Source organism: Gossypium hirsutum, chromosome A08 (genome assembly GCF_007990345.1).
Source record: "Gossypium hirsutum isolate 1008001.06 chromosome A08, Gossypium_hirsutum_v2.1, whole genome shotgun sequence".
NCBI lineage: Eukaryota > Viridiplantae > Streptophyta > Magnoliopsida > Malvales > Malvaceae > Gossypium > Gossypium hirsutum.
The window spans coordinates 50883158-50907831 of record NC_053431.1 but is presented as its reverse complement, the minus strand read 5'-3'; the positions used below and the strand labels follow the sequence as shown (position 1 = coordinate 50907831).

Here is a 24674-nt window from a genome sequence, read left to right as displayed (position 1 = left end):
TTGGTTCTTGTGAAACTGGAATTTCAACACTCGGTTGAACTTCCTCTGGATCTTGAGCTTCAACTTGCTCCTTTTCAGCTTCAATGGTGGGCTCTACGGTCTTTCCACTCCTCAATGTCAACGCTTTGCAATGTTCCTTCCCTGGATTCCTCAAATTCTCCGTAGCACTAGGTAAAGCACCTTGTGGTCGATTCCTGAGTTCAGTTGCAAGCTGGCCCATTTGGTTTTCCAGGTTTTTCAACGTAGTTGCTTGGCTTTGGATTAAGACATCACTCAGGGCTATGTATGCCTTCAACAAATTTTCAAAGCCATTGGATGGTTCAGCTTGGGTTGGTTTCTGAACTTGTTGGGGAAAACTAGGTGGCTGGGTCGATCTAGGTTGGGCGTAAGTATTACTAGTTCCAACCCCTTGGTTACTCCAGGAAAAATTCGGGTGGTTTTGCCATGATGGGTTATAAAAATTGGATTGCAGTCCTTGCCTTCCTCGATTTTGGTTCTGGTTACCTATGTAGTACATGGATTCTGGGTTTGATGGACATTCTTCAAACAAATGTCCTTCCCCACAATAGACACAGGCTATATTTTCAAATTGATTTGGTGGTTGTGCTGCAAAACTATTAGACCCATTAGTAGTAAGATTTTTTAACATTAAGGATATTGAGGACACCTGAGATGCAAGTTAAGTGAGAGTGTCTACTTCATGTATTCCAACAACTCGTCTTCCTAGTGCTGCTCAATTGGTTGGCCATTGGTAATTTTTGCTGGAAATCCTCTCAATGATTTCATAAGCCTCATTATAAGACTTAGAAAGGAGAGCACCGTTAGCGGAAGTGCCCACTACCATCCTCGTGTAAGCATTGAGACCATTATAAAATGTCTCAAGTTGGATGCAATGTGGGATTTCGTGATGAGGGCACTTTCGTAATAACTCTTTGTACCTTTCCCATGCCTCATACAAGGACTCATCATCTATTTGTTGGAAGGCAGTGATCTCGTTCCTCAACTTAGCATTCTTGCTAGGCAGGAAATACTTCATAAGGAATCTTTCTGCTGACTCTTGCCATGTAGAAATTGAGTTTGGTGGCAACGAGTTCAACTAGGCTCGAACTCTGTCCCTTAGTGAATATGGGAACAACTTCAATCGTAATGCATCTTCAGTTACTCCGGTTAACTTGAAAGAATCGCTCACCTCCATAAATAGTCTTAAGTGTAGGTGAGGATCTTCGGCAGGCATTCCACTGAATTGGCCCACTGTCTGAAACATTTGGAACATGACTGGCTTCAGCTCAAACTGTTGTGCCTCAATTTCAAGTCTCCTAATACCCCGATTAAGATTATGAAACACTGGCATGGCATATTGTTGTAAAGCTCTATCCCTATCATCAGCAATAAGGATAGGATTTTGAGCAAGGTTTGCTTCATTTCCTTAATTCAGATTTTCAAAGTTTATTTCTTCGGTCCTTCTCTAATTTGCTTGTCTTCTTCATTCTCAAAAAGTTCGTTCCATCTTAAGGTCTATAAGGAGTAGCTCAATAATTCGGTCAATACTTATAAACACCTGAAATAATCACAGAAAAATTAAGTTAAAATTTAAACAGAAAAATAAACCAAAATGTAAACTAACAAATTTACAAATAATGACTTTTAAAACAGTTCTCGGCAACGGTGCCAAAAACTTGGCACGATAGAAATGTGCAAGTGTACACATTCACAACAAGTAATAAAGTGACAAGTAAATGTCGAGTTATCGTACCCACAGGTACTACAAAAAGGATTATTTATGAATGCTATTTAAAACACTTTGCTGAAGAAAAATATTTTGTTTGAAGAGGGTGATTTAAAAACTAAGATTTTAAGCTAAGTAAACTAAAGAAATAAATCTCAAATGCACGATTTCAAAATATGATTTAATCAAGATGACATAATTTTGTTGATTTAATTACATTTCTTTAACCTAGAATTATTAAACTCATGTCTATGTTGTTACAAATAAATTCACGGCAACTCGGTAAATTGCTAACTTATGAACATATTCACATACACAAATCCATTCATCTCTTAACATATCCCTATGCTAATTCAAACGATTTAACAAATTTTAATAAGAAAACATGTCATGGCACATACATACTCATTAAAGTGAGCTAATCTCTTGCATATCCCTATGTCAATTAAAATGATTAATTAAATCTAATAAGCACATAAAAGACTATGTGAGGTAACAAGGTATCCTTACCTTGAAACAGTTTAATCACAATAATCTTGCAAGTTATGCAAGGCAAGTGTATCGCCAGATACACTGCTAATTTAACCTTCAGCTACCTTAGAAGAATAAACATGCACTGATTAAGTATTGTCTAAATTAATTACAATTTCAATCCATTTAAATAATTAATTCATTAGTTACCTCACAATCGTAATGCAAGAATAACTTAGGCATGATTTTACTTAATTAAGCATTTTACCGAGGCCTATAACAGCATAAACACAATTTTAATAATTCAAGCTAAGCTGATTAAATTAACCATTCCAACAACATAAATATTCATAGATATGTTCATCATAACAACAACAAAAATTAAAGAGATAGGGAACAAGAATCAAATCTGGTGTTTTTCCGTGAGTTGACTAGGTTGCTCTGTTCTTCCTTCTTTTTTGTCCTCACTGATCAAGTCTTCTATGAACACTCAATTGCTACTCCAAAATGGCTGAAGAAGAACCCTTTCTCAAGGAGAGAAATCGACACAAGAGAAAGGGACTTGAAATGGAAAAATGAGAGGAGAAAGTGAGAGAGGAGAGAAGAGAAGAGATGTGACTGAATGAGGGATGCATTGAATGATCAGCCAAGGGGGGTTTTTATAGCTGAATGTGGCAGCTAAAATTTGATAAAAATAGCAGCCAAAGAGCCACCCCTTGGCTGGCCATCTATGTGGGAAAGTTGATGGCTTCAACTTTGCTAAATTTGGCTTGGGGCAAATATTCAAAGCCATCAATTGTGGAGGGGCTGATTTGCAATTTGAAGAAGTCTTCAAGGGCTTCTTTGCAGCTTAAATAATCAGCTAATGAGCTGAATTGGGTCAGCACTTGGACAGTTTTGGGCTTTCTTCTCCTTGGTCGGTTTGGTTCACTTGGTTCGGTTCAATCGGACCATTTTTTCATAATTAATTAACAATAATTTATTAATCCAAATTAACTTGGTTATAAATTAAAATTAGTTTATTATGATTTAATACATATAATTTTGGACTGTCTTAGGCTGGAAATTAATTCGCCTCGATACTTCAAATTGCTTCTCGGTTTTGTGTTTCTGGCAGTGTCTGCCGAGCCATTTTTTGCCCTTTGTGCAAATCTGTCGAAAATAACCAAAAATCATCAAAAATAATTAAAAAATTAACTAAATTTCAACATGTTCATATTTTAAGTGCACTTTAATTATTTTATAAAAATTAGTTATTTTTCAACATGAATTTAACCGAATTCGCATGAATTTAAGTTAAAAAGGGTATGAAAAAGTGTGCAAATTTTTGTGTTTCCAGTTACACGGCCTTATGAAAACAACACCTAGATTTCAAAAATAAAATTCGCTACACAGCCTAGCTCACGGGCGTGTGACTTGACTGTATGACTTCAATTTCTCCATGCCATAAAAGTTAGAGAGTTACACGAGTTAGGGATACGGGCGTGTGTAGTACACGGCCTGACCACACATGTAACACCCCTTACACGTATTCAACGCCGGAACAGGGTACGAGGCATTACCAGACTTACATCACAAGCAATCATACAATTTTGAGTCATAAATTTGTGTCCAAATTAAAACCATCACATTCAATCATAAAGTCCCTAGTACGAGCCTACGAGGCCCAAAATATGCTTTGGAACTGGTTCGGGACTAAACTGAAAACTCGAGAAATTTTTACAAAACTTAGATAATTTTTCCACTAAACAGGGATCACACGCACGTGTGGATATGGGACATGCCCGTGTGGGCAGGCTGTGTGGTCACACACGCCCGTATCCCGACCCCGTGTAACTCTCTAACTTGTAACACATGAACAAATTGAGATCACACGGCCAAGTCACGCGCCCGTACCTGAGGCTGTGTCATCCACACGGCTAAGACACACGTCCATGTCTCAGCTTGTGTACTCAATTCTGAGTATTCTATTTCTCAAAATTAGGGTGCAGGGGACACACGGCCAAAACACATGCCCATGGGCAAACTGTGTGTCACACATGACCTAGACACATACCCGTGTGTCTACCCATGTGGACAAAATAAAGGCTATTTTCCAAGCCATTTTCCACCCTTATTCTCACATATACATACACCAATTCAATGGCATAAAACATAATATACTTAGGCAACCAAAACATCAACAATTATGACCAACACATGCCAATAAAATAGCAACATCTATCATACTCAACATTTAATATACCCTAAATCAATCATGCCAATTTCACATTCATCAAACCTCTATTAACTATTTTCAAGATGCCTAATTGTACACAAATTCATCATTTCGTCAATAGATCACATTACCAAACATTTCACATTCAAGCCTTAAATCACATTTCCATCAATCACAAGCATTCCATGACCACATCAACAAAGACATTGGCACATATATGAATATACTTAGGCTTACAACCATGTTAGCCAAAATAATCCAATTAGCAATGACAAGGTACCAAATCAACCAATAGCTATTACAAGCCAATACATCTGGCAATCATAATGACATATATAACAAAATGACCAAGTCCCTATACATGCCATACTTTCAAAATACTAAGATCATAAATACCCAAAATCAAAGTTTGATATTGTGATTCGAATCTCCGACGATCTCCGATCCTTGGCGACACAATAAAAACATGGAAAATAAATAAAGTAAGTTATATAGCTTACAAATAAGCAACCTTATCATGCATATAACATTCGAATAGTATAACATAGTTAAATGTAAATTTACCACAGTCTCATGATAAAAATTCATTCCATCACAAAACTTCTTTTTCATCATTTCAAGCATTTAATAAGCATGAGCTTTACGTACATACCTGAACCATTTTGGAATGGATCGACACATATTCTCATCTTTGACATACCCATGAACCACTCGGAATAAAAATGTCGAATACTCGGGAAATTTTCACACTAAGTGCCACATATGTAGCCAAAGCTACCCAAGTCTTATCTTACATAGTTGTTCGCTCTCGAGCTATCAACAGTCATGCTTACAAAAGTTGTCAGATAAGACGTAGCTATGCGGTGCTGCTTACACAGCTGTCAAATATCTACAACATATGCCAGTATACTCAGCCACTGGTAAGACGTACAAGATCAACACCCGGATCACATAATCACATAACACATAATGACCCTAGTGACATGTCACTTGTATCCTAACCTATTCCTAAGGTTCAAATGAGATTTCTTGCTCGTCGAGTCATCGTCGAACTCATTCATAGACTTACACTCATTCACACAATCAAACAAACAATTCATGCAATATTAAAGCATTTAAGTACAATTATTTTAAAGCTTATTTTTAACACACGAACTTACCTCGGTTGTAACACCCCTTACTCGTACCCGAGGCCGGGATAAGGTACGAGGCGTTACCGGACAAACATACAAACATTAAACTAAAATACGGGCCATAAAATTTTATTCATATTTCAAAACGTTCATTCACTTACACATAGTCCCTTATTAAAGTCTATGAAGCTCAAAACATACTTTAGAAAGGGTTGGGGACTAAACCGAGAACTTACGAAAATCTTGAAAATTTCATGATTTAAGGCTCCACACACCCGTGTCCTCAAGTCATGTTCCATACACGGCTGAGACACATGGTCGTGTCTCTGCTTGTGTGGAATATACCTAGGCTATTTTCCAAGCTTTGGTCAACCTTAATCTCTTACACACTTATACAAAATCAAAAGCATATAACATGGTATTCATTTAATGATTAAATATTCTCAATTAAACCACAAACATAGCATTTGTATATCATCAAACATGTGTCTCTCATACTCATTTTACCTTGTTTATTATAGTACCACTTATACATTTATACCAAGATTATCATCTTACCAAATATCTTCAGCTTAATCATCAAGCATTCATATTTAAAACTAGATCATATCTTTATAAAATACCACAATTCAGATGTGCAAATAACATGTTTGACTAAAACATTTTAATTCAACTCCATACCCTACAAGCATTACATTGAGACTAGTCATATATGTATATACATGTCATGATACATATCATTCGCTTTCTGTTTTCTTATAAACACATATCATTTATTTTATTATATCAATATTTCATATACCATAGTTTCCATGTATTCCACATATATTTATTTTCCTCCTCCTCCTCTCCATTCCACATCCTTAATGTATATAGCATTCTTGTAAGTACGATTTCACAATTTACTAATAAATACTCACATCAAACTATCCACACAAGTCATAGTCACTTACTTATTTATAATTCGAGCTACAGAGCTCCAAATTAGGATCCGTAAATTTCCCCTGAAACTAGACTCACATATATTTGTACCATAAAATTTTCATAATTTTTGGTTGGGCCAATTAGTACAGTTTATTCATTAAAATTTCCCCTGTTTCACATTCTGACAGTTCTGACCTCTCTTCACTAAAAATTAACTATCTCACAATACAGAAATCAGATAATGTTCTTGTTGATTTATATTGAAAATAGACTCATTAGGGATTTTAAAAATATAATTTTAAGCCCTAATTATTGTTATCCAATTTTTTGTGATTTTCCAAAGTCAGAACAGGGGATCACGTAATCATTCTGAACCAGTCTTACAAAAACAAAAATATATCAAAATATAGAACTCCTTTTCTTGCTCTGTTTTTTTATATGAAAATAGACTAATTAACCTTTAATTTAATATCTCATTTAGTCTCTGATTCAATTTCTACTATTTTTGGTGATTTTTCAAAATCACGTCACTGCTACTATCCAAAACAGTTTTATTGCTTCACTCTTTCACACTTTCTTTGTATTAACCTCATTTTAACATACATATCACAAATCATTTTCACCACATTTCATACATCACAAGTATAGGCCCATGATCACAAGGTCACCATAAAATCATCCTCATGTATAACTTACTTGTTTATAACCTTACCACATCCTGGTCACTTAATGAACACATCATTCACATAACCGAGTTCATGCACTTATTCATCACAAAACTCACAAAGCAATACATAGAGAGTCTCCCGTTGAACACTTCAGATCAATCCTCGATACTTGGTGGTTTCAGCACATAGCTCCACCCATCATAGAGTTCGGCTCTCTTGTACACATGGTGAACACTCAGTACCACCCATGTGACCTAGCCAATTTATCTCGTAGCTCTCTTGTCTACATGGTGTCCTTCACCTGGAGCCACGCATGCGACCTAGCTACATATATCCCGTAGCTCTCTTGTCTACATGGTGTATACATAGTATCACCCATGCGACCTAGCTACATCATAATGTCTTGTAGCTCTCTTGTACACATGATGTGCACTCAGCACCATACATGTGACCTAGCTACATACTATCTGTATCATCCAATCTTTTCGAAGGTTCAACCGGGATTTCTCTCTCTTTTCCAACAATTTCACCAATCAAGTAATTATCCACAAACATATTTCCAATATTATTATAAAATATCATAATACAAGTAATATTGATGTATTACTTACATATAAACTTACATCTCATTTAATATCAAGGCAATAATATTAAATTACACATTGCCTTATTAAAAATCATATGAACTTACAATTTCCCATAATATCCATAATCATAGAAATCACATTTATGTATGATAATTCAATGCACTTCATGTACCATAGACATATTTTTAAATCAATTCATAAACTTGGCACCATAATCATTTAATTTAACATAATTCAATTAATTCACTAAATTTAACTTTCAAATATAAATTACAGCATTATTGCTGTATTATTATCATACCAACTTACATACTTTCAACACCTCGAAAATTATAATAAATATATCAATTTTACATTGAAACATGCATAAATTAATGCTTATTATACATATGAACTTACTTCGATACTAAAACGATCATTTTACCAACTTTCCCAATTTTCGATTTTTCTCTCATTCTAGGTTAAAATCTCATTTTCCAGGATCTAAAACATCATATTTTACTTATTTAATTAATGTACTATTCAAAACAGTCCTTAACTCAAACTTTGAAAAAATTACAATTTTGCCCCTAAACTTTTGTATATTTACACTTTTGCCCCTAGGCTCGGGAATTAAACTTCATCCCTTATTCTTATGTTTTATGACATGCTGATCACTTTTCCCTTCTATGGAAACATCAAATTCTCACTCTAACATATACTTATGACTATTAGGTATTTTTACCGATTAAGCCCTTTTACTCATTTTCACTCAAAACCGAGTAGCACAAGTTGTCTAACATAATTTAAAACCTCATATTTTATCATAAAACAGAAAAATAAACACATTTCACCTATGAGTATTTTTCCAAATATGAATCCTAGCTTAAATTATTGCTAGAATAAGCTTAATCAAATTACCGAGATTCCAAAAACGTAAAGAACTTGAAAAACGGGGTTAGAACGGACTTACTATTGAGCTTGGAAAGCTTGAAAACCCTAGCCATGGTTTCCCCCATGCTAATTTCAGTCTCCATGAAAAAAATGAGTAACTTTTGGCTTTATTTTCCCTTTTTATTTCTTTTAATGACCAAATGACCAAAATGCCCTTCCTTACTAAACTTTCAAAAATTCCATCCATGTCCAATTTTTGTCCATCACTTACAAATTGGTCAAATTGCTATTTAAGACCTCCTAATTAATATTTCAAAGCAATTTCATACTAGAAACTTCTAGAATGCAAGTTTTTCAACTTATTCGATTTAGTCCCTAACTTCAAATTGAGCACTTTATGCATAGATAGAATTTCTTCACGAAATTTTCACACAATCATGAAATCATATCATAGACCTCAAAATAATCATAAATTTATTATTTTTATCTCAGATTTTGTGGTCCCAAAACATCTGTTCCAACTAGACCCAATTTTGGGCTATTACATCAGTACAAAATGGCTAATAGTTCGATTAGTCCACAACTTTGTTCTTTTCCTGGTCTAGGTCAGAAGCTCATCTTTCTTGATCTATAATACCATATTTAACTCATTCAATCATCACATTATTCAATTTAATCCCAAAACACCTTATGGAAAAAATTACATTTTTGCCCGTAACTTTTTAACTTTTTACATTTTAGTCCCTAGGCTCGAAAAATAATTTTCATTCGATTTCTTCATTACCCAAGTCTAGCCGAATATTATTAGTACTCAAATCAGCCCACAATTTTCATTTATTCACATTTTTACACACATTTTACAACTTTTACAAATAGGTTCTTATTTGACATTTTTATCAAAAATCACGTGGTAAATGTTGTTTACCTAACATCAAACATCCATTTTCTACCATTAGATATCAAAATACACAAATATTAAACATAGTTAAAGTTTTATACTTTGATTTTCTTTCAAGTTAGCCCTTGAAATAGCTAGATTAGGTTAAGACAACTTCAAAAACATAAAAATCATTAAAAATGAGGCAAGAACGGACTTACAATCGAGCTTGAAAGCTTGGCAAAACCCTAGCTATGGAGACCATTGGAATTTTGGCTAAGGGACTAATTTGATGAAGATGAACATATTTTATTTTAGTTATTTTGTTTTTATTTACCAAATGACCAAAATGCCCTTAATTCCAAACTTTGAAATTTCACCTAACCATGTCCATTTTTGTCCAACTTAAAGTATAATGGTCTAATTACTATTTAAAGACCTCCAATTTAAAATTTCATAGCAATTAGACACCTCTAGCTTCTAGAACACAAATTTTGCACCTATTGCAATTTAGTCCTATTAGTCAAATTGGACACTCTATTGATAAAATTTCTTAACGAAATTTTCACACAATCATTCAATCATATTTTAGACCTTAAAATAATAATAAAATAAATATTTCTACTTTGTATTTGTGGTCCCAGGACCACTGTTTTGATTTGACCTGAAAACGAGCTGTTACAACTTTCCCCTTTTAGGGATTTTTGTCCCTGAAAATTTTACCAGAAAAGAGGTTTGGGTTCTATTTTCTCATAGCTTCCTCGGTCTCCCACGTAGCTTTTTCGACCCCATGTCTTTGGCACAGAACTTTCACTAGTGCTATATTTTTATTTCTCAACTGTTTAACTTCCCGGGCTAGGATCTTGATCAGTTTTTCACCATAAGTCATGTCGGGTCGAATCTCAACCTTAGTTGGTGAAATCACATGAGATGGATCTGATCGATATCATCGCAACATAGACACATAAAACACATTATGGATCCTTTCTAACTCTGTCGGTAAAGCTAACCGATAAGCCACTGGTCTTACCCTTTCTATAACCTTATATGGACCGATAAAGTGTGGACTCAGCTTGCCTTTGTGACCAAACCTAAGGATTTTCTTCCACGGAGATACTTTCAGAAATACCTTATCACCGAATCGAAATTCAATTTCCTTTGGTTTTAGATCCACGTACAATTCCTGTCTATCCGAAGCTACTTTCAAACAATCACGAATTATTTTCACTTTTTATTCTGTTTCTCTAACCAAATCAACCCTGTGAATCTGTCTCTCACTGAGCTCGGTCCAGTACAACGGAGTTTGAAACTTACGACCATACAATGCCTCATACGATGCCATCTTTATACTCAACTGAAAACTATTGTTGTAAGCAAATTCAACTAAAGGTAGATATTTTTCCCAACTACCTTCGAACTCTAAAATACAACAGCGAGTCTTTGAGTACCTAAATCGTCTTTTTAGATTGACTGTGGGTCTACAGATGGAATGCGGTACTAAAGTTAAACTTTGTGCCCAATGCTTGCAACTTTTTCCAAAATCGTAACTTAAACCTCGGATCTTTATCTGAAATAATAGAAATAGGCACTCCGTACAATCTAACAATTTACAACTCAACTAGCTTATCAAGTGAATGGTCAGTATGTACCGGAATAAAATGAGCCGATTTTGTCAATCTATCAACAACGACCCAAACAACATCTTTCTTCTTCGGAGTCAGAGGTAATTTAGTTATGAAATCCATTGTAATTCTGTCCCATTTCCACTCAGGAATCATCACAAGCTGAAGTAAATCTGAAGGTACTTGATGTTCGGCTTTTACTTGTTGGCAAATCAAACATCTTGATACAAATTCAAAAATATCTCTTTTCATACCTAACCACCAATACAACTTCTTGAACTCATTATACATCTTCGTACTTCCTGGGTAAATAGGTAGACAACCACTTGGTGCCTCCTGAAGAATTTTCTAAATAAGCTCAATATCTCTCGGTAAACAAATCCTACCTTGGAACATTAAACAATCATCGGCCCCAATTCGAAAATCTGAATCACTAGTCAATTCGTACTGAACTCTTTTAGCTTGAAGTTCTTTGTCACTTTTCTGAGCTTCGCAAATTTGCTGAAGAAATACTGGTCTAGCTTTCAACTTAGCTATGATTGAGCTATCATTAGATAAATTCAATCGAGTATTCATTGCTCTCAAAGCAAACAATGATTTCCTACTCAAAGCATCGGCGACCACATTCGCCTTTCCTGGAATCATAGTCTTTCAACAAATCAAGTCATCTCCGTTGTCGCAAATTTATATCCTTCTGAGTCATCAAGTACTTTAAACTCTTGTGATTGGTATAGATGTGGCACTTGTCACCGAATAAATGGTGTTGCCAAATCTTTAAAGCAAACACAATGGCAGCCAATTCCAAGTCATGCATCGGATAGTTGTTCTCATGCAGTTTTAACTGTCTCGAGGCATAAGCTATCACTTTACCCTCTTGCATCAACACACATCCTAGATCGTTCAATGGCGCGTCACTGAAAATCACAAACTCTTTTCCTGACTCAAGTTGCACTAATACCGGTGCCTTAGTTAACGATGCTTTCAACTGTTCAAAACTCTTTTGGCATTTCTCTGATCACTCAAACTTAACATTTTTTTGTAACAATTTTTCATAGGTGTAGCAATCATCGAGAATCCCTTGACAAATCATTGATAATACCCAGCTAAGCGCAAAAAGCTTCTAACCTTGGATACATTTCTCAGTGGTTTCCAATCCACAATTGTTGAAATCTTACTCGGATCAAATCTTATACCTTTCGCTGATACAATATGCCCCAAAAATCTGACTTCTCAAAGCCAAAACTCACTTTTGCTGAATTTAGCAAGCAATTTCTTATCTCTCAAAGTCTGCAATACAATTCTTAAATGTTTAGCATGCTCTGCCTCATCTCAAGAATAAATCAAAATGTCATCAATAAACACAACCAAAATCTTATCTAAATACAGTCGGAAGATTCAATTCATCAAATCCATAAAAATAGCAGGAACATTAGTTAATCCAAAAGGCATAACAAGAAACTCATAATGCCCATACCTCGTTTTGAATGCAGTTTTCGGAACATCCAAGTCTTTAACTCTCAACTGATAGTAACCAAATCTCAAATCTATCTTTGAGAATATTGTTGCCCCTTTCAACTGGTCAAACAAATCATCAATCCTCAGTAAAGGGTACTTGTTCTTTATCGTAACCTTGTTAAGTTGACGATAATCGATACGAAGTCTCATGGATCCATCTTTCTTCTCGACGAATAATACCGGTGCACCTAGGGAGAAAAACTCGGTCTCGTAAAACCATTGTCTATCAACTCTTGTAACTAAGACTTTAATTCTTTCAACTCGATTGGAGCCATTCTATACGGAGCTATCGATATTGGTGCAGTCCCAGTACTAAATCAATAGCAAACTCCACCTTTCTGACCGGTGGTAACCCTGCCAACTCTTCTGGGAACACATCTGAATATTCACAAACTACTAGTACAGATTCGATCTTCAATTCAAACACCTTAGTATTCAGTACATATGTGAGAAATGCTTCACAACCCTTTCTTACATACCTCTGAGCCGACATCGATGAAATCACAATAGGCAATTCATCCGACTCATCTGACCCAACCCTAAGAGTTTCATTGTTTTGACATTTCAATTCAATAACTTTTCATCTACAATTCACTACTACATCATGCAGAGTCAATCAATCCTTCTAAGTATCACATCAAACTCATCAAATGGCTAAATCATTAAGTCAGCTGGAAAATAGTGACCCCGAATCATTAAAGTACAACTCTTGCAAACTTTATCAACTAAGATATATTTTCCTAAGGGGTTTGACACCTTAATCACAAACTCAGTAGACTCAACAGACAAATTCTTACTAGATACCAAATTCATGCAAATATAGGAATGAGTCGATCCAAAATCAATTAATGCAACTACATCAGTATCATAGAGAGAAAATAAACAAGTGATCACATCAGGAGAGGACGCATCCTCGCGAGCACGAATAGCATGAGCTCTTGCAGGTGCTCTAGCTTCCGATCTCACAGCTGAGTCTTTGGATACTCCTCTGCTACTAGTCCCATTTCTCATATTTCTCACCGGCCTCCCTCTAGCAGTAGTGTTACTCAATCTTGCATTCTAAAAATTATATTTTTCAACAATTTTTGGGCAATCTCGAATATAATGATCTTGGGAGCCACATTTAAAACAAGCTCCGTTATTCATCCTACATTCACCAGGATGTCGTCTACCACAGTGTTCGTATTCAGGCTTATTAGAGCTAGCATTACCAACACTCGTTATTAACGTAGTCTAGGCCTTAGAGCCCAAATATTGCTTCCCACGATCTCTGTTGGGATACCCAGCTGAAGCATTTGATCGAGCATAAAAATCTCTCAATTTCTTTGATGAAGATTGAAATGACTTATTCATCGACCTCCTTCTCGAATGTCTAGCCTGAAACTCAACTTTTCTCTTTTCCTTACTCAACTTTTTGGCTTTGCAAGCTTGTTCGACAGCACAACAAATTCTTTCAACTCTAAAATCCCAACTAACAGCCTGATGTTCTCATTTAGCCCCTCTTCAAATCTCTTACACATAATAGCCTAAGTTGAAACACATTCCCGAGCATACTTACCGAGTCTAATAAACTCTTGCTCGTATTTAGTCACAGTCATTTGGCCTTGTTTCAACTCTAAGAACTCTTTACGTTTCTGATTAACAAACCGTTGACTGATGTACTTCTTTTTGAATTCCTCTTGGAAGAAATCCCAGGTAACTCTTTCCCTCGGTACCACAAATATAAGAGTGTTCCACCACTGATATGTCGTATCCCTCAGAAGTGATATAGCATATTTCAAGCACTCCTCCGGTGTGCAAGAAATCTCATCAAATACTCGGATAGAATTCTCAAGCCAGAATTCTGCTCTTTCAGGATCATCATCGACATTTGCTCTAAATTCTTCAGCCCATTGTTTCTATATCTTATCAACTGGAGGCTTATTCAGTCTTACCAATTCCACACCTTGGGGAGCTACGGGAACCAGTTAAGGGTTAGGTAGGGGTGGAGGATGTTGGACAGCCAGATTTGTCTGAACAAACACAACAAACCACTCATTCATCCTTTGAAGGAAGGCTTTTCCATCTTCTCCTCCTTGACTAATTGTCATTAGTCTACTTTCAGATGGCGCGGTCCCTTGAGTGGGAGCCAGTGCATTACTTTCAACGTCATCGGCTACTTCTCTGTCGGGATCCATTTATTATATGAAATGCAGTTTAAATTGTCTAAAGTCGTCACGCTATTAAAATTTATATAACGCATGTATAGCTAGACTCTTACAAACGCTATGGTAGTCCGAGAATCGACTAAACCATTGCTCTAAAACCACTAAATATAACACCCCTCACCCGTATTCAACGCCGAAATAGGGTATGAGGCATTACTAGACTCATATCACAAGCAATCATACAATTCCGAGTCATAAATTTGCATCCAAATTAAAACCATTCACATTCAATCATAAAGTCCCTAGTGCGAGCTTATGAGGCCCAAAACATGCTTTGGAAGTAGTTCGAGACTAAATCGAGAACTCGAAAAAGTTTTACAAAACTTAGAAAATTTTTCTAGTAAATAGGGGTCACATGCTCGTGTGAATATGGGACACACCCATGTGGGCAGGCCGTGTGGTCACACATGCCCGTGTCCCGACCCCGTGTAACTCTCTGATTTGTAACCCATGAACAAATTGAGATCATACGGCCAAGTCACACACCTATGTCCTAGGTCGTGTGGAAAATTAATTTTCATAAAATAGGTATAGACTTCACATGCCCGTGCCTGAGGTCTGTCGTCCATACGACTGAGACACACACCCGTGTCGCTGCCCGTATGCTCAATTCTGAGCATTATGTTTCTCAAAATTAAGGTACAGGGGACATACGACCAAAACACATGCCCATGGGGCAGACCGTGTGTCCACCGGCGTGGACAAAATAAAAGTTATTTACCAAGCCATCTGCCACCCTTATTCTTACATACACATACACCAATTCAATGGCACAAAACATAATATACTTAGGCAACCAAAACATCCACAATTATGACCAACACATGACAATACAATAGCAAAATCTATCATACTCACAACATTTTTTATACCCTAAATCAATCATGCCAATTTCACATTCATCAAACCTCAATTAACTATTTTCAAGATAACTAATTATACACAAATTCATCATTTCATCAATAGATCACATTACCAAACATTTCACATTCAAGCCTTAAATCACATTTCCATCAATCACAAACATACCAAGACCATATCAACAAAGACATTGGCACATATATGAATATACTTAGGCTTACAACCATGTTAGCCAAAATAAGCCAATTAGCAATGACAAGGTACTAAATCAACCAATAGCTATTACAAGCCAATACATTTGGCCAGTCTTAATGACACATATAATAAAATGACCAAGTCCCTATACATGCCATACTTTCAAAATACTAAGATCATCAATACCCAAAATGAAAGTTTGATAGTGTGATTCGAATCACCAACGATCTCCGATCTGAGCTAGCTTGGTGACATTATAAAAACATGGAAAATAATGGAGTAAGCTATATAGCTTAGTAAGCTCATACGCAAGAAATAAGCAACTTTACCATGCATATAACATTCAAATAATATAACATAATTAAATTTAAATTTACCATAGTCTCATGATAAAAATTCATTCCATCACAAAACTTACCTCCTTTTTGATCATTTCAAGCATTTAATAAGCATGAGCTTTACGTACATACCTGAACCATTTTGGAATGGACCTACATATATTCTCATCTTTGACATACCTGTGAACCACTCAAAATAAAAATGTCAGATACTCGGGAAATTTTCACACTAAGTGCCATATATGTAGCCAAAGCTACCCCAGTCTCATATCACATAGTTGTTCACTCTCGAGCTATCAACAAGCCTGCTCACAGAAGCTGTCAGTCAAGATGTAGCTACGCGATGCTGCTCACATAAGCTATCAAGTATCCGCAACATATGCCAATATACTCAGCCACCGGTAGGATGTACAAGACTAGCACCCGAATCACATAATCACATAACACATAACAACCCTAGTGACATATCACTTGTATCCTACCCAATTCCTAAGGTTCAAACGGGATTTTTTGCTTCCCGATTCGTCGTCGAACTCATTCGTAGAGTTATACTCATTCATATAATCAAACATACAATTCATGCAATATTAAAGCATTTAAGAACAATTATTCTAAAGCTTATTTTTAACATACGAACTTACATCGGTACAAAATGGCTAATAGTTTGATTTAGTCCACAACTTTGTTCTTTCCCCGGTCTAGGTCAAAACTTCGTCTTTCTTGATCTATATACCACATTTAACTCATTTAATCATCACATTATTGAATTTAATCCAAAAAACACCTTATGGAAAAAATTAAACTTTGCCCTAACTTTTCAACTTTTTACATTTTAGTCCCTAGGCTCGAAAAATAATTTTTATTCGATTTCTTCATTACCCAAGCCTAGCCGAATATTATTAGTACTCAAATCAGCTGAGATTTTTCATTTATTCACATTTTTACACACATTTTACAACTTTTTCAAATAGGTCCCTATTTGACATTTCCATCAAAAATCACATGGTAAATGTTGTTTACCTAACATCAAACATCCATTTTCTACCATTAGATATAAAAATGCGTAAATATTCAACATGGGTAAAATTTTATACTTTGATTTTCTTTCAAATTAGTCCTTGAAATAGTTAGATTAGGTTGAGACAACTTCAAAAACATAAAAATCATTAAAAACGGGGTAAGAACGGACTTACAATCGAGCTTGAAAGCTTGGAAAAACCTTATCTATGGAGACCCTTGGAATTTTGGCTAAGGGACTAATTTGATGAAGATGAACATCTTTTATTTTAGTTTTTTTGCCTTTATTTACCAAATGACCAAAATGCCCTTAATGTAAAACTTTGAAATTTTATCTAACCATGTCTATTTTTGTCCAACTAAAAGTATAATGGTCTAATTACTATTTAAGGACTTCCAATTTAAAATTTCATAGGAATTAGACACCTCTAGCTTCTAGAACACATATTTTGCACCTATTGCAATTTAGACTTATTAGTCAAATCGGACACTCTATCGATAAAATTTCTTAACAAAATTTTCACACAATCATTCAATCATACTGTAGACCTTAAAGTAATAATAAAATAAATATTTCTACTTCAGATTTGTTGTCCCGAAACTACTGTTTTGATTTGACCCTAAAACGGGCTGTTACAACGCGGGTGTGACCTTAGACCATACGGGCGTGTGAGCCCTGCACCTTGGAAATTTTTTTAAAATGTTGCAAAAAATTTTATGAGTTTTCGATTAAGCCCCGACTTGATTATAATGCTCGTATTAGACCTTGAGGGTCCAATTAAAGGACGTCTTGAATGATCTCAGTAGATGAATAGTAATTTATAGGAATTATTTGAAAAATGTTCTGAATGTTTCGGTAATAGTATGAAACCCTATTCTGATGATGGATACGGGTTAAGGGTGTTACAAAAATTTCTTTTAAGGAGGGGAGAGTTGTCACGCCCCGAGTTTCATTGTAATTTTATCTACTTTCAAGATATAATTAGTTTTTGACCATATGGTTAAATGTTACTAGTTTAGTCCTTGAGTTTCAAGATCGATTCCTCACCTACGCATATTATTTTCTATCTCATCTTTTGCTTCAAAACCCTAATTGTTGTCCATATGCTTCTAAATCCTAGTATATAGCATAATTTATTTTTTATTCAGGCCTTTTTTCCTCTCAAACCTTAATTATCTCCCTTTTGTTCTTGTGTCATCCCTTTTGCTCTTCTCTTCTCTTCTTTTCTCTATTTTTTTCTTTTCTCTATTGAGGCCGAATCTTTTCTCTCACCATTCTCATTTTCTCCACTATTGCATCTTCTTTGCTTTTTGCTCTCTCATCCTTTTAATTTTTTCCAAACTAATATTATCTTCACCATTCTTTGTTGAATCCCCATCTCTATTGCTTACATCTCCATTGACTTTTCCATTTTCAATATGTAAGTGAGCATATCTCATTTTCTATAATGGGATCATCCTATTTCTATTTTGCTAATCGGTTATATAGATCTTATCACAGATCTGGCATGGCCAAATATTCTTATGGTGCTTAGTTGATTCTAATGTGTGATCTTATGTGTGTTTTTAACGTTCAAGGTACAAATCTAAAAAGAACCAAATCAGATCTGAATTGTAGAAGTGCTTCAGAGGACTATTAGTGCTGGTTAAAGGTGTGTGTCCTGCCCATGAGTGAATTGTGTGTTTTTTGTGATGACCAAATGTGTGTGTACCCTATTTATGATCAGTTGAATATGTGTGTACCCCTTTTCTGCCTTGATCGATTATTTGTATACCATAACTAGGATGATCTTCTATTGGTCGAATGTGTATAATGACTTTTCTAGAATGGTCAAATGTATGTATGTGTTATTCTGCTTTGACCGAATGTGAGGTAAGTGATTTCAGTGCTTAGCTTATTCTATATGAGATATAATCCGTGCCAGCTCAATATGAGTGTGTTGCTATTAAACACTATTGTTCTATTATAGCATGACTCATGATGCTATCACATGCTTATTGATGTTGCTTGAACATTGAATTGAAATTTATCGCATGATTAAAAGCATGCTAATATTGTTACTGATTTTGTCCTTCACATGATATGCCTATCTGTTACATGGGGTAGGGTAATTGTAGAGTTCTGTAGGCATTTAATGTTGGTGTGGAGTTCTGGCGATTCATCTATAATATTACTGGTGGTTTATCCACACATTTACTGGCAGTTTATCTGTAGTCTTTACTAGCAGTTCATCTGTAATCTATTGGTGGTGTACCCATAATTATTATGGTGTGTACGAGTAGATGAGTTCTGAGAAAATCTTATGGTGTGCAGCGGATGGATGGGTAGGAACTTTCACTGCATTATATGAAATTGTACTATTCTCATGAGCATGAGTATAAACCCTATAAACTCTGTGAACTATGATTGATGCGCTACTACAATATTGTTAGCTTGTATGTTGTATTTACTATTTCTGCACTGATTACTTATGTGTCATGACTCACACTTAGCTTTATAGATCATTCCGTTTGACTACCCTTTTACAGATAACTCGTGAGGTTAGAACTCATACTCAGTATTTGGAGGATTCATCTCGGATTTTCAAAAAGTATTTTAGACTTGATTTTTTTGTAAGCTTTATTGGTTTTGTATAGTTTTTATATGGACTAAGGCATGGGTTTGGATTTAGTTTGTTTTGGAACTCTGCATATGCATGGATAACTTTGAAACTAGTTAAATTAATTAATTTGGTTAAGCAAGCAAGAAGCATGTTTTTAAATAAAATCTATAAACAATGTACTTTTCCTTTGCGAAACTCAAACTTTAAAAGCTCACTTGATCGAAAATAATACAAGTTTTCAAATGTCATAATGATACTACAATTTAGACATTAGTTCTAATTTGGCTTAAAGATTAATGTTTCCGTAAAACTAAGATAAACAAGCTAACTTATTCTCTAAAGATAAGCAAACGACTTAAAAACACCATTTTCAAAATATAATTATTTTACTAGGCCATTTCGGTGTCTAATGTAGCCATCAGAATCTAACTGTCACGTTTGGGCTGAGTTAGGGAGGTTGAAATTTTGCTACTCAAAGAAATTTTGAAAGACTTCTCTCAAACTCTTGTGTTCCCCTCTCAAATGGGTAGTGAAAGAATGAGGAATGGGAGAAGAGATGAATGAAATGAGTGAATAGCTAGGGGGTATTTATACTTGAAGAGGTTGGCTATCTTTAGCAAATGAGAGCCTTGAAAATCTCTCTTCCCATGGTTGGCCCTTGCTTTAAGAAAAGTGGATGGATGACTTTGCTATTTTTGGGTTATTTCATGCTTGATTCATAAGAGAGAAACCTTAAAAGGGGGAGGGGAGTTGAACGACCCCTGGGGAGTTTTTGTGATTGATTTTAAATATTTTACCAATTCTTGGGTGGCTGATTTAGGCACCTCTACGGATAGTTGGTCCTTCTCCTCCTTAATGGATGGTTTGACTCCCTACCTCCTTAGAAGGCTGTCCATTTTGCTGACTTAATTCTTGAGCTGGGTCAAAAGAACTTCCAAGGTCCATTATTCCTTTAATTGGGCATCCAAAGCTGATCATAAATCATCCATCTTCTTCATAGCTCATGCTGTGGAAATGCTACAACATTGAGCATAAAAAAAGGTGGGCTTTAAGATTTCCTTTTCCTCCAGTGCATCAGTTGTTACAAAAACTGCAAAAATCGGGTGTTTTAGTGTATAAAATGATCAAATTAGCAAATTCATCGTAGTATCAGCTAATAAGACACAATTATAGTAGAAACTCCAAAATTTGTTATCAAACATTTGAAATTTGCATGAATTATTAGTTTAAAAAGTGCTAAAGATAACTCTATATTTTAGAGTTATCACACCCCAAACTTAATTCATTACTCGTCCCAAGCAATGACACTTTATAGAGGCAAGAACAACATAATTGCAACATACTAAGTATAATTAATTTTTCATCTAGTCATGCATTAGTGAAATCATACTCAAATTAAATTTTGCAAATATGTAACTCAAGTATGTACATTTTTCAAATTTTCTCAAGTACTAGAGTGCTATAAGAAATTCTGAATTGAATGCCTTCTCTTCATAAATGTGCTTTAAATTCTCTCCAGTCAAATATTTTGTTTCCATCGAGTAATGCTAAACAACAATCCTAAAGTTTAAATTATGTCTTCATATGTTGAGCTCAGTAATTCCTCTCCACTAATGTAGTTGGCATAGAAATCTAAATTAATAGGTCTTTAACAAGGTTGTAACATGGCTTGGGTCAAGGTAGGAAAAAGATAGACAAATTTTAGGTTAAAACCTTAGACCTAGCTTCCAATACAATTACCCCCAAGAATACCAACTTCTTTTGAGTTTGAGTACATATTCTGTACATTTTTTTCAACAATTAGATTTTTTTAAGATCAACAGATACTTTCTTGAGCATACAACTACATGTACCTCAACATTTTTTTTACTTATGTTAAGCATCCAGTTTTTCTCTCTATCTCCCTCAAACTTAAACACTAAAATATTCAAGATGAATTGAGTTTAAGGTTTGGGACAAATAAAGATAAATATTAAACAAGGGATGACTCATCAATGTAAGGTTCAGAAAAAAAAAAGACAGGCCATATAACTCAAAATAAGGCTTCAAGGAATAAATAATTACTAAGGTTAGCTCGAAAGGCTCAAACAGTCCAAAAAAATAAAAAATTGCCTAAATCATTTTTAAATTACCATGCCTCCTAGGATTTCACCTCAAGGAAGTTACTAAGCCAATTCTAATGATTTAAACTTTCATGAATACTTAGTTCTTGTAAGGAATTAAAAATGTTCATGATAGCCTTTATACACAATCACTAAGATCTATATACATATCATAACTTAGTTAGCATACAAATACTTGAAATAATAAGGATTTATGCATACACTAGAGCTAACATTATAATGCAAAAAAGATTTAAATTTTGAGCAATTTTCACTTCAAACATACCTTTATGAAAAAAATTAATTATCTCATATTACAATATGGCCCTTCCCTCAACTAAAGAGAAACAATGTCCTCATTGTTTAAAAACATAAATCATAAGGGAAAAAAATAAATAAGTGAAAGAGAACTGTGCACCAAGTAGGGTCCCAGGAGGTGAGTCTTATTGGACTGCTTCAATACCAAGTCTTTCCTTGACAGAGTCAATCCTAGACATGCACATTCACATTGCCACACTTCTTATTTTTTGGTAAGCATACTATAATCCAACATTTTATTATTTATGAATTCAACTTAATTTATTATGCGAAAAAGGGGAAAATATAAATATAAATATTTAAAAAGTAATAATGAAACAACCTGTTTTTAGTGATGTCAAAAATAGTGGTTTCGGGATCACAATTCCAATGAGTGAGTCCATAAATATTATTTATTTAATATTTATGATGTCATTAGAGTGTCGTATTAAAATTTGGTTCAATAATTTTAATGTTTATTTAGTTAATTAAAGAGAAAGGACTAAACCGTAAAAACTGCCAAATTTAATTACTATTAACTAATAAGTGCTAATTGAGTGTAAAAACAAATTTGAATGGTTTTATATGGAAATTTATCCATAGTTATGCTAGTGGACGGTATATATGTATGTTTTATAATTAAAATATGTGAAATTAAGGGTCAAATGGTAAATAAATAAAAGGTTTAACAAATGTAAAAAGAAAAGAAATCATTAGTTTTTTCATTTCTTCTTGGCTTCAACTGAATAACCATTTCTAAGGGAGACTAAGCTTCAGCCAAGCTTTCAACTGTGCATGTGGGTTAATTTGAGGTCCATTTTTTTCGTAAATTTTATGTTTTTAAGGTCATTATAGCTTAATCTACCAAGCCCAAGGACTATTTTGTGACACTTTCAAAGTCTTGAAAAGTTACTATTGTTATTTCTTAAGGTATTTGGATGTTAATGGTTGAGTTTGAAGCTTTGTGTTAAAATAGAACTATTTTGTAAAGTGAATTTAGTTAGTTTTGAGTTTAAGGACTAAAATGATATTATGTTGAAAATGGCATGAAATTATAGTAAATTTAGTTACTTAGGAAATGTTAAGGGATGATAATGAATTCAACTTTAAGTTTTTAGGTTTAATTGTGAAAAAGAAGCTTGTTACAATTTTAGGTAAGAAGCGTGTTACAATACAATTTTAGGTACTAAATTGAATAAAATGTAAAACTTTAGGAAAATTACGAAAAATGATAATAAGAGATCATATGCATTAAGTAAGCTATTATAATGTATTTATGACTGATAATTGGAAATAAATTACTCTATAAATCAAGAACTAATTAATAATCGAGGAAAAGGAAAAATAGCATATTAGTCATTGAAATTCTTCTATTGTTGTTATTCCCTGGTAAGTTCATATAGTGTAATTCTTTATATATTTTCTTCATAGTTATGCATGAATTGTATAATTGAATTGTTTGGATATGAACTTAAATATTGTAATTGATACAAAGGTGATAAAAGGGACTTGATTGAAAAGTGATAAATTGTTACATGTTTTGAGCCCGAATAAACGTGAGATGGGATACGATTGGCATGCCAATAGAGTTATTTTGCGTGTTGTACGAATTTGATATGAGATGAGACAATGACAAATGATTGTTTATTTGTTCATTGAATGTAACAGAATCCTAAATTTGTTACGGATTACCGAGTTACATTTACAGTGATTCAAGTGTGTTTTTGAGGGAGGATGTGTAGCCTTAGGGCTTAACACTTAGTGCCTAGGCATGTTTCTAGAGGGATATTATCCTTCGGGTTTGGTACTCAGTGTCTAGGCGTGTTCTTGGATTGTAACGCCTTGAAATTTGGGCTTAGAAGTTTTAAGCCTTGAGTGGGTGCAGTTAGGAGACTGCACATAAATATTTAATTGTGTAAGAGTGTGACACAAATGTGTATTTGTTTCAGTGGTTAAGTGTTCTGGGAAGTGTCTGAGAAGTCTTAGGTTCAAGCCTTAGCAAGTGCAAAAAAGTTTTGTTTTTTAAGGAATAGGCACTGTCTCTAGGCTGTAGGCTTTTAAATAAATATGGATAAAACATGACAGAAAAGAGCCTGCTGGCCCAAGGGATAAGTGGCGTGTTGCTAGTGTCTGAGGTCTGAGGTTTGAATCCCTGCTTGTGCAAATGGCGATTATTTTTGCTGGTGGCCATGGGAGGAAGTTGTGTTTGACCGAAACACGAAGAGTTTGAATAAGTTTGAACAGATTTGTTGTTAGCTAAATCTGAGCAGAGGTTTATGGGGGATTTTAATTGTTCGAATTGGTGGACAAGAGGAAATTAAGGAGGAAATCGAGCAAGTTCGAATTTGAAGGAGAGTTGTGCTGTTTGTGAACTTCTGCTTCCCAAGAATTCGGCTAGGCAATTGTTTCTCTCCATTTTTAGTTTTGTGATCACTTTTGG

General features: G+C 34.7%; 1 non-coding gene across 1 annotated transcript; it reads left to right on the top strand.

Annotated features, from left to right (window-relative positions):
- The first annotated feature begins 899 nt into the window (after positions 1-899).
- Positions 900-1006, top strand: LOC121205431 (small nucleolar RNA R71). Its single transcript, XR_005900509.1, has one exon. It is a non-coding gene; the product is annotated as a small nucleolar RNA R71 (small nucleolar RNA).
- The last annotated feature ends 23668 nt before the right edge of the window (positions 1007-24674 follow it).